The sequence below is a fragment of the Oncorhynchus nerka genome, linkage group LG20 (assembly GCF_034236695.1).
Source record: "Oncorhynchus nerka isolate Pitt River linkage group LG20, Oner_Uvic_2.0, whole genome shotgun sequence".
NCBI lineage: Eukaryota > Metazoa > Chordata > Actinopteri > Salmoniformes > Salmonidae > Oncorhynchus > Oncorhynchus nerka.
Genome location: NC_088415.1, coordinates 9300761 through 9312940, shown reverse-complemented (window position 1 = coordinate 9312940; position 12180 = coordinate 9300761). Strand labels below are relative to the sequence as shown.

The 12180-nt window shown below is 43.7% G+C and overlaps 1 long non-coding RNA gene across 1 annotated transcript; it reads left to right on the top strand.

Annotated features, from left to right (window-relative positions):
• Positions 1-1163: 1163 nt before the first annotated feature.
• LOC115120691 (uncharacterized) lies at positions 1164-6220 on the top strand. The gene is made up of 3 exons (XR_003862209.2): positions 1164-2549; positions 2885-3315; positions 6025-6220. It is a non-coding gene; the product is annotated as an uncharacterized LOC115120691 (long non-coding RNA).
• Positions 6221-12180: the final 5960 nt, after the last annotated feature.

Genomic DNA, 12180 nt, shown 5'->3' with positions numbered 1-12180 from the left:
GGTGGAGCGGAGAAAGACAGAGAAAGAGGCCGCGAAGAGACAGAAGAAAACACATGAAAGAGAGACTGAGAAAATACCTTGAATTGCGATGACTGAATTTGAACCTGTAAGAGTGGGCTTTGAGCAGTTCTCTCAAGTAATGGGACGAACAGCCAATCCATCAAGTTCCACAACCTGGTAGCAATTGACCAGAGCTCATTACAGCACATATTTCATTTGGTATTCTGCACGGTCACATACATGTCATGGACCTCAATGAGTGAACTACATTCAAAGTAAGAAAAGGTTCACATACGTATAGAACAGCAGAAGGATTTTGAGGAAAGTCTGTACCTACATATTTGTGTGTGTGTGTGTGTGTGTGTGTATCTGGTCTGCATGAGTACGCATATCTGTGTATCTGGTCTGCATGAGTATGCATATCTGTGTGTGTGTGTGTGTATCTGGTCTGCATGAGTACGCATATCTGTGTGTGTGTATCTGGTCTGCATGAGTACGCATATCTCTGTGTGTGTGTATCTGGTCTGCATGAGTACGCATATCTGTGTGTGTGTGTATCTGGCCTGCATGAGTACGCATATCTGTGTGTGTGTGTATGTGGTCTGCATGAGTACGCATATCTGTGTGTGTGTGTATGTGGTCTGCATGAGTACGCATATCTGTGTGTGTATGTGGTCTGCATGAGTACGCATATCTGTGTGTGTGTGTGTGTGGTCTGCATGAGTACGCATATCTGTGTGTGTGTGTGTGTATGTGGTCTGCATGAGTAGGCATATCTGCACATTGCGGAAGAAGGGGGTTGGGAGATTTCACCACTGAACATATCACCTGCTCACGGTTAGTCTGTCTATTATACTGAACAAAAAATGTAAACGCAACATGTAAAGCTTCAGTCCCATGTTTCATGAGCTGAAAAAAAAAAAATCTCAGAAATGTTCCATTATGCACAAAAAGCGCATTTCTCTCAAATCTTGTGCAGAAATGTGTTTACATACAGTACCTGTTAGTGAGCATTTCTCCTTTGCCAAGACAATCCATCCACCTGACAGGTGTGGCATATCAAGAAGTTGATTAAACATCATGATCAGTACACAGGTGCACCTTGTGCTGGGAACAATAAAATACCACTCTAAAATGAGCAGTTGTGTCACACAACACAATGCCATAGATGTCTCAAGTTGAGGGAGCATGCAATTGGCATTCTGACTGCAGGAATGTCTACCAGAGCTGTTGCCAGAGCATTGAATGTTAATTTTTCTACCATAAGCAGTGTCCAACATCGTTTTAGAGAATCTGCCAGTACATCCAGCTGGCCTCACAACCACAGAGCACAGGTAACCACACCAGCCCAGGGCCTCCACCTCCACAGAGCACAGGTAACCACACCAGCCCAGGACCTCCACCTCCACAGATCACAGGTAACCACACCAGCCCAGGACCTCCACCTCCACAGAGCACAGGTAACCACACCAGCCCAGGACCTCCACCTCCACAGATCACAGGTAACCACACCAGCCCAGGACCTCCACCTCCACAGACCACAGGTAACCACACCAGCCCAGGACCTCCACCTCCACAGACCACAGGTAACCACACCAGCCCAGGACCTCCACCTCCACAGACCACAGGTAACCACACCAGCCCAGGACCTCCACCTCCACAGATCACAGGTAACCACACCAGCCCAGGACCTCCACCTCCACAGACCACAGGTTACCACACCAGCCCAGGACCTCCACATCCGGCTTCTTCACCTGCGGGATCATCTGAGACCAGCTACTCGGACAGCTGATGAAACTGGAGTATTTCAGTCTGTAATAAAGCCCTTTTGTGGGGAAAAACTCATTCTGATTGGTTGTGGGTGGGCCTATGCCCTCTCAGGCCCACCCATGGCTGCACCCCTGCCCAATCACATGAAATCCATAGATTAGGGCCTAATTTATTCATTTCAATTGACTGGTCTCCTTTTATGAACTGTAACTCAGCGAAATCCTTTCCACAAAGGATTCTACATGGAACCCAAAAAGATTCTACGTGGAACAGGAAAAGGGTTCTTCTATTGGGACAGCTGAAGAATCCTTTTGGAACCGTATTTTTCTAAGAGTTTATGTAATGTGGTTTGAGGCCACACCCAAACAAAGTGTCACTAGTCTATGGATATGGGTTGGTTTTACCCTACACATACAAATCCTGTGATAATCTCTTCAAACGTTTTTACCAAAGTAGCCCCCCCCTCCTCTCTCTTTCACACATGTGTCTAAAGATTCCAAATACCATCGAAGATCATATGAATTTCCAATTCCACATCAATTTAAGTTTTAGTGATGCAGCTGAACAATGAGATCAGCACCTTGGGGGTTAAACTTTTTTTCAGTATCCAATGCATTCTGGGATGTAGAATGAAGCACAATGGCGGCGAAACTGAATCACTTGCAACTTTTTTGTGGTCTGTTATTTCTTTACAGCAATATTGCTACAAATTAGTCTAACGTTTGCTACAGAGTTAACGTGTGAAGACAATGGCTACATTTTATTTTGTCCTTGCATGGGTAATAACTGTTTTAACTGTCCTTGTAAACATGAACGTTTGCTACTCCGGTGTCTCTTGAATAATGATCTGGTGATGTGTAGGCTATGGTTGTATTTATTTAACTAGGCAAGTCAGTTAAGAACAAATTCTCATTTACAGTGACGGCCTACAACGTCAAGTTTATTTAACTTTGATTTATTCATGCAGATTAATGTATTTATTGCTGTCTAGATTATTATTATTTTTTTTACATATAAATTGTGATTAAACCAGCTAACTTCATAGTTGAAGTTGGTGTAACTATAGCCTAGCCAATTAAAATAATGAATTGCTAATGCCAATTTGATTCCTCAGGTCGATTTGGAAACCAAGCCGACTACCTTCTGGGGTCTTTGACGTTCGCAAGAAATGCTGAGTTGCACAATGGCAGTGTGCCGCCACCACGCTCCTCCAGAATCAAATGTACCTTTTCAAAATCACGTTTCCTGGTGTTGATCTCACCAGTCCGGTCCTTTTAAACCCATGAAGTGATGTGAACAAGTGCACACTTTGGGAGAAATGAGACACCGGAAGGATTCAATCTCACGCTCACAGCTGTGTCCCCCTTATAACAGGTACATGTCCCCTACAGTGAGTTCTTCCAGCTAGAGGCCCTGACCCACTACCACTGCGTGGTAAGCCTAGAGGACTTGATGAAGCAGCTGGCCCCAACACTCTGGCCTAAGGGCAGCCTACTTAGTCAGCTGCCCAGAGGAGTGTAAGACCAGAAGTCCTGCCCCATGAAGGTGAGTGTTGTGATTGAGGTGTAGAGTCAGAGATGATTACTGAGGACTGTTGTTTAGGTATTGAGCCTAGTTACCAAAAACATACACCTTGAAACTGGTCAGAGAGATTGTTCCATGACCTAGCATTCAGACAGTCTGTCTTTTCATATCAATTTAAATTCCTTTCTTGTAACTAATTCATTGATTTGGTGGTGTTCATGCCTATGAAAAGAATGCCATGGCACAGTAAAACACTGCCCCCTGGTGGACTGTTACTATAACTGTATTTAACCCACACATCTCTCACATACCATCTACACTAAACAAAAATAGAATTGCAACATGGAAAGTGTTGGTCCCATGTTTCATGAGCTGAAATAAAAGATACCAGGAATGTTCCATGAGCACACAAAAAAAAATTCTCTCAAATTTTGTTCTCAAATTAGTTTACTTACACTACCGTTCAAAAGTTTGGGGAAATGTAATGTTTAATGTTGTAAATGACTATTGTAGCTGGAAACATCAGATTACAAAAAATGTAATATCTACATAGGCGTACAGAGGCCCATTATCAGCAACCACCACTCCTGTGTTCCAATGGCACGTTGTATTAGCTAATCCAAGTTTATCATTTGAAAAGGATAATAGATCATTAGAAAAACCCTTTTGCAATTATGTTAGCACAGCTGAAAACTGTTCTGATTTAAAGAAGCAATAAAACTGTCCTTTAGACTAGTTCAGTGTCTGGAGCGTAAGCATTTGGGGGTTCAATTATAGTCTCAAAATTACCAGAAACAAATGCCTTCTGAAACCTGTCAGTCTATTCTTTTTCTGGGAAATGAAGGCTGTGTACGACTCCCTTCACAGAACAGCGCAAACTGGCACTAACCAGAATAGAAAGAGGAGTGGGAGGCCCCGGTGCACAACTGAGCAAGAGGACAAATACATTAGTGTCTAGTTTGAGAAACAGAGATTTTTTTTTCTTTGCAACTCTGCCTAGAAGGCCAGCATCCCGGAGTCACCTCTTCACTGTTGACGTTGAGACTGGTGTTTGGCAGTACGTCCAACCGGCCTCACAGACCATGTGGATGGTGTCGTTTGCTGATGTCAGCGTTGTGAACAGAGTGCCCCATTGTGACAGTGGGGTTATGGTATGGGCAGGTATAAACTACGGACAATGAACACAATGACATTTTATCTATGTCAATTTGAATGCACAGAGATACTCTGATGAGATCCTGAGGCCCATTGTTGTGCCGTTCATTCGCCCGCCATCACCTCATGTTTCAGCGTGATAATACACAGCCCCGTGTCGAAAGGATCTGTACACATTTCCTGGATGCTGAAAATGTCCCAGTTCTTCCATGGCCTGCGTACTCACCAGACATGTCACCCATTGAGAGAGAGAGAGGTAGATCTGTACACATTTCCTGGAAACTGAAAATGTCCCAGTTCTTCCATGGCCTGCGTACTCACCAGACATGTCACCCATTGAGAGAGAGAGAGAGGTAGATCTGTACACATTTCCTGGAAACTGAAAATGTCCCAGTTCTTCCATGGCCTGCGTACTCACCAGACATGTCACCCATTGAGAGAGAGAGAGAGAGGTAGATCTGTACACATTTCCTGGAAACTGAAAATGTCCCAGTTCTTCCATGGCCTGCGTACTCACCAGACATGTCACCCATTGAGCATGTTGATTCAGAGCATTCCAAACATGTACAACAGTGTGTTCCAGTTCCCGCCAATATCCAGCAACTTCACACAGCCATTGAAGAGTATTAGGACAACATTCCACAGGCCACCATCAACAGTCTGATCAATTCAATGTGAAGGTAATGTCACGCTGCATGAGGAAAATGGTGGTCACACCAGATACTGACTGGTTTAATGATCCAACCTTTTTAAGGTATTTGTGTCCAACTGGTGCGTGCGTATCTGTATTTCCAGTCATGTGAAATCCATAGATTAGGACTTAAATGAATTTATTTCCGTTTGAACGATTGCCTTTATATGAACTGTAACTCAGTAAAATATTAGAAATGGTTGCATGTTGCGTTTTCTATTTCAGTGTATTTATGTTTAGTGTAAAGGATGTGAAATGGTTAGCTAGTTAGCGGTGTTCGCGCTAAATAGCGTTTCAATCGGTGACGTCACTTGCTCTGAGACCTTATTAAAGTAGTAGTTCCCCGCGGATTTTGTGGAGCGATGGGTAACGATGCTTCGTGGGTGACTGTTGTTGATGTGTGCAGAGGGTCCCTGGTTCGCGCCCGGGTATGGGCGAGGGGACGGTCTAAAGGTATACTGTTACATTAGCACGTGATGAAAACAGTTGTCTCTGTTTTAAATGTCTTGTAAAGTCTCACTCATGGTGTTTTATGAAATGTCGCTGTCTGTATTTATCAGGATGGGGCATCCTTTCCATTTTGTGACCATGTAAGAGTGGAGTCTTGACAGGTCTGTCTTGTTTGGGGGCTTATCCTTGAGTTCCTACCAACTACCTCACTGGATCCACAGTAAATATCTGTCCTATTAGTGGAACACGAGGATGATTTTTTTGCTTTAACTTACTGCTGGTACAACAGAATAAATACCATAAGAAATGTATTCATTTAAATGTAGTTTTACAAGGACAGTGCTCATTATTCAACATGACTATAGAAGTGACAGTTTTAGCCATTTTTAACTGCAGTCCCAATCTGCTTCCCCTTTCATGTCCTCCATGTGCAGGTTCCCTCCGTCAGAGCGCCCTGTCCTGGTGCCCTGTCCTGGTGCACGGTCCTGGTGCCCTGTCCTGGTGCCCGGTCCTGGTGCCCTGTCCTGGTGCACGGTCCTGGTGCCCTGTCCTGGTGCACGGTCCTGGTGCCCTGTCCTGGTGCACGGTCCTGGTGCCCTGTCCTGGTGCCCTGTCCTGGTGCACGGTCCTGGTGCCCCTGGTCCTGTCCTGGTGCACGGTCCTGGTGCCCTGTCCTGGTGCACGGTCCTGGTGCCCTGTCCTGGTGCACGGTCCTGGTGCCCTGTCCTGGTGCACGGTCCTGGTGCACGGTCCTGGTGCCCTGTCCTGGTGCACGGTCCTGGTGCACGGTCCTGGTGCACGGTCCTGGTGCCCTGTCCTGGTGCACGGTCCTGGTGCCCTGTCCTGGTGCACGGTCCTGGTGCCCTGTCCTGGTGCACGGTCCTGGTGCCCTGTCCTGGTGCCCTGTCCTGGTGCACGGTCCTGGAGCCCTGTCCTGGTGCACGGTCCTGGAGCCCTGTCCTGGTGCCCTGTCCTGGTGCCCTGTCCTGGTGCACGGTCCTGGTGCACGGTCCTGGTGCACGGTCCTGGCGCCCTGTCCTGGTGCCCTGTCCTGGCGCCCTGTCCTGGCGCCCTGTCCTGGCGCCCTGTCCTGGCGCCCTGTCCTGGCGCCCTGTCCTGGCGCCCGGTCCTGGCGCCCGGTCCTGGCGCCCCAGCTCAGTTCCCTGTGATACAGGAGTATATGGGTCTGCAGCAGTATGTAGTGTAGGAGGGAGGAACAGGAACCAGATCGCTGCTCGGCTGCCCAGGCCATATGTGGACGTACAGCTGAGGATCGGTTCTGGTTGGATGAGCTGGGAATACACACAAATACACACACTAGGTCCGTGTGGATCAGTCGATGAGCTGGGAACACAAATACACACACTCAGTCGATGAGCTGGGAACACACAAATACACACACTAGGTCCGTGTGGATCAGTCGATGAGCTGGGAACACACAAATACACACACTCAGCCCGTGTGGCTCAGTCGATGAGCTGGGAACACACAAATACACACACTAGGCCCGTGTGGCTCAGTCGATGAGCTGGGAACACACAAATACACACACTAGGTCCGTGTGGATCAGTCGATGAGCTGGGAACACACAAATACACACACTCAGCCCGTGTGGCTCAGTCGATGAGCTGGGAACACACAAATACACACACTAGGCCCGTGTGGCTCAGTCGATGAGCTGGGAACACACAAATACACACACTAGGTCCATGTGGATCAGTCGATGAGCTGGGAACACACAAATACACACACTCAGCCCGTGTGGCTCAGTCGATGAGCTGGGAACACACAAATACACACACTAGGCCCGTGTGGCTCAGTCGATGAGCTGGGAACACACAAATACACACACTAGACCCGTGTGGCTCAGTCGATGAGCTGGGAACACACAAATACACACACTTGGCCCGTGTGGCTCAGTCGATGAGCTGGGAACACACAAATACACACACTTGGTCCGTGTGGCTCAGTCGGTAAAGCATGACCATGTGTTATAACACCATGACCATGTGCTTCCCGGATCTGGCTGAGATCCGCCGGGCCCTCAAGCTCTGGGTCAAGAAAACCTCTGCCTGTTCTGTTTACATCGCCACAGTCCCAACTCACTGAGATCCGCCGGGCCCTCAAGCTCTGGGTCAAGAAAACCCACCTCACTGAGATCCGCCGGGCCCTCAAGCTCTGGGTCAAGAAAACCCACCTCACTGAGATCCGCCGGGCCCTCAAGCTCTGGGTCAAGAAAACCCACCTCACTGAGATCCGCCGGGCCCTCAAGCTCTGGGTCAAGAAAACCCACCTCGCTGAGATCCGCCAGGCCCTCAAGCTCTGGGTCAAGAAAACCCACCTCACTGAGATCCGCCGGGCCCTCAAGCTCTGGGTCAAGAAAACCCACCTCGCTGAGATCCAAAAATTCTTCCAATAAGGTGAGCTTGGAGTGATCAATTAGATGATGTTCTTTGTCAGTAAAAATAAATACAAATACCCAGTACATCCATTTTTTACAGGTGTTGCGATGTTGGTTAACATGCTTTGTTTGCATACTGCTATATTCAGTGTATCATTGTTTCTGTCCATGCCCAGGTGAAGGTGGTGAGCTTCAAGCCAGACGTGGCCCAGATGGACTTGTACATCATAAGCCAGTCTGACCACTTCGTTGGGAATTGTGTGTCCTCCTCTTCCTGCTTTTGTCAAACGAGACCGTGATGTCCATGCCCGGCCGTCGTCTTTCTTCGGGAATGAACTAAGCTGGAAAATTTAACAAGCAAGACGAGCTGTGAAGATTTGCCCTTCCTGGGGAGTCCATGACAAATTGCTTTTAGAATGGCTTTTTAATCTTGGGTGAGGAGGAAGGACATTGCAGTGTAGGAATGTGATCCATACTAACTATTAGAGTGATGTAGTGATAAAAATGTTTTTAGTCAACTCTGATCACCGTTCGCGGTGAATAAAGTAAAGCTCCCATTTTGTTTCCGCTAAACCCTTACGCAAAATAATGAATTTGTGTTTACCCTCCACAACACTACTGCTATTAAACAAGCAGTAGCATTATTACACACACTGTATACATTACATTATTATACTCTTCATAGCATCAACAGTCCAGGCTGCATGACATCCGGCAATGATTGGGAGTCCCATAGGGCGGCGCCCAATTGGCCCAGCGTCGCCTGGGGTTTGCCCGGGTAGGACGTCATTGTAAATAAGAATTTGTTCTTAACTGATTTTCCTAGTTAAATAAAGGTTCAATTTTAAAAAAAAATCAATTTCCGCAGTAACTTCTATGCTGCACAACGCATCACCGGGGGGGGGGGCAAACTACCTGCCCTCCAGGACACCTACAGCACCCGATGTCACAGGAAGGCCATAAAGATCATCAAGGACAACAACCACCCGAGCCACTGCCTGTTCACCCCACTATCATCCAGAAGGCGAGGTCAGTACAGGTGTATCAAAGCTGGGACAGAGAGCCTGAAAAACAGCTTCTATCTCAAGGCCATCAGACTGTTAAATAGCGATCACTAACATTGAGTGACTGCTGCCAATATACTGACTCAAATCTCTAGCCACTTTAACAATTAAAAATTGGATGTAATAAATGTATCACTAGTCACTTTAAACAATGCCACTATATAATGTTTACATACCATACATTACTCATTTCATACTGTACTCTATACCATCTATTGCCAATGCCACTATATAATGTTTACATACCCTACATTACTCATTTCATACTGTACTCTATACCATCTATTGCCAATGCCACTATATAATGTTTACATACCATACATTACTCATTTCATACTGTACTCTATACCATCTATTGCCAATGCCACTATATAATGTTTACATACCATACATTACTCATTTCATACTGTACTCTATACCATCTATTGCCAATGCCACTATATAATGTTTACATACCATACATTACTCATTTCATACTGTACTCTATACCATCTATTGCCAATGCCACTATATAATGTTTACATACCATACATTACTCATTTCATACTGTACTCTATACCATCTATTGCCAATGCCACTATATAATGTTTACATACCATACATTACTCATTTCATACTGTACTCTATACCATCTATTGCCAATGCCACTATATAATGTTTACATACCATACATTACTCATTTCATACTGTACTCTATACCATCTATTGCCAATGCCACTATATAATGTTTACATACCATACATTACTCATTTCATACTGTACTCTATACCATCTATTGCCAATGCCACTATATAATGTTTACATACCCTACATTACTCATTTCATACTGTACTCTATACCATCTATTGCCAATGCCACTATATAATGTTTACATACCATACATTACTCATTTCATACTGTACTCTATACCATCTATTGCCAATGCCACTATATAATGTTTACATACCATACATTACTCATTTCATACTGTACTCTATACCATCTATTGCCAATGCCACTATATAATGTTTACATACCATACATTACTCATTTCATACTGTACTCTATACCATCTATTGCCAATGCCACTATATAATGTTTACATACCATACATTACTCATTTCATACTGTACTCTATACCATCTATTGCCAATGCCACTATATAATGTTTACATACCATACATTACTCATTTCATACTGTACTCTATACCATCTATTGCCAATGCCACTATATAATGTTTACATACCATACATTACTCATTTCATACTGTACTCTATACCATCTATTGCCAATGCCACTATATAATGTTTACATACCATACATTACTCATTTCATACTGTACTCTATACCATCTATTGCCAATGCCACTATATAATGTTTACATACCATACATTACTCATTTCATACTGTACTCTATACCATCTATTGCCAATGACACTATATAATGTTTACATACCCTACATTACTCATTTCATACTGTACTCTATACCATCTATTGCCAATGCCACTATATAATGTTTACATACCATACATTACTCATTTCATACTGTACTCTATACCATCTATTGCCAATGCCACTATATAATGTTTACATACCATACATTACTCATTTCATACTGTACTCTATACCATCTATTTCCAATGCCACTATATAATGTTTACATACCCTACATTACTCATTTCATACTGTACTCTATACCATCTATTGCCAATGCCACTATATAATGTTTACATACCATACATTACTCATTTCATACTGTACTCTATACCATCTATTGCCAATGCCACTATATAATGTTTACATACCATACATTACTCATTTCATACTGTACTCTATACCATCTATTGCCAATGCCACTATATAATGTTTACATACCATACATTACTCATTTCATACTGTACTCTATACCATCTATTGCCAATGCCACTATATAATGTTTACATACCATACATTACTCATTTCATACTGTACTCTATACCATCTATTGCCAATGCCACTATATAATGTTTACATACCATACATTACTCATTTCATACTGTACTCTATACCATCTATTGCCAATGACACTATATAATGTTTACATACCATACATTACTCATTTCATACTGTACTCTATACCATCTATTGCCAATGACACTATATAATGTTTACATACCATACATTACTCATTTCATACTGTACTCTATACCATCTATTGCCAATGACACTATATAATGTTTACATACCATACATTACTCATTTCATACTGTACTCTATACCATCTATTGCCAATGCCACTATATAATGTTTACATACCATACATTACTCATTTCATACTGTACTCTATACCATCTATTGCCAATGCCACTATATAATGTTTACATACCATACATTACTCATTTCATACTGTACTCTATACCACCTATTGCCAATGCCGTTCGGCCATCACTCACTCATATATTTATATGTACATGTTCTTATTCATTCATTTACACTTGTGTGTATAAAGTAGTTGTTGTGAAATTGTTAGATTATTATTACTGCATGGTCGGAACTAGAAGCACAAGCATTTCGCTACACTCGCATTAACATCTGCTAACCATGTGTATGTGACCAATAAAATTGTATTTTATTTATAGCCACAGCTATAAACAAGTAACTGCCAAAATACAGGAAACACCAACAACATCTTAATACGGCATGAGTCAGAGCTGCTTCAATGCACCTTGGCGTAGATTCTACAAGTGTCTGGAACTCTATTGAAGGTATGTGACACCATTGTCCCATAATTTGGTGTTTTGTTGATGGTGGTGGAAAACGCTGTCTCAGGCACCGATCCAGAATCGACCATAAGTGTTCAATTGGGTTGAGATCTGGTGACTGAGATGGATGGCCCTGGCATATGGTTTACATTTTCATCAAACCACTCATGCTCCATTGTCATCCTATGGGGGCGTAGCCAAAACAATGGCCTACCCAGCATTTTTATATATGATTTATATATGTTAATTACTCAGGCACCGCACCTGCTTTCAATATACTTTGTATCCCTCATTTACTCAAGCGTTTCTATTATTTTGGGAGAACAAATTCATAATGACAGCCTAGGAACAGTGGGTGGTTCAGAACAACCACTTTGTCTGCAATGGGATTCAATCTCGCAAC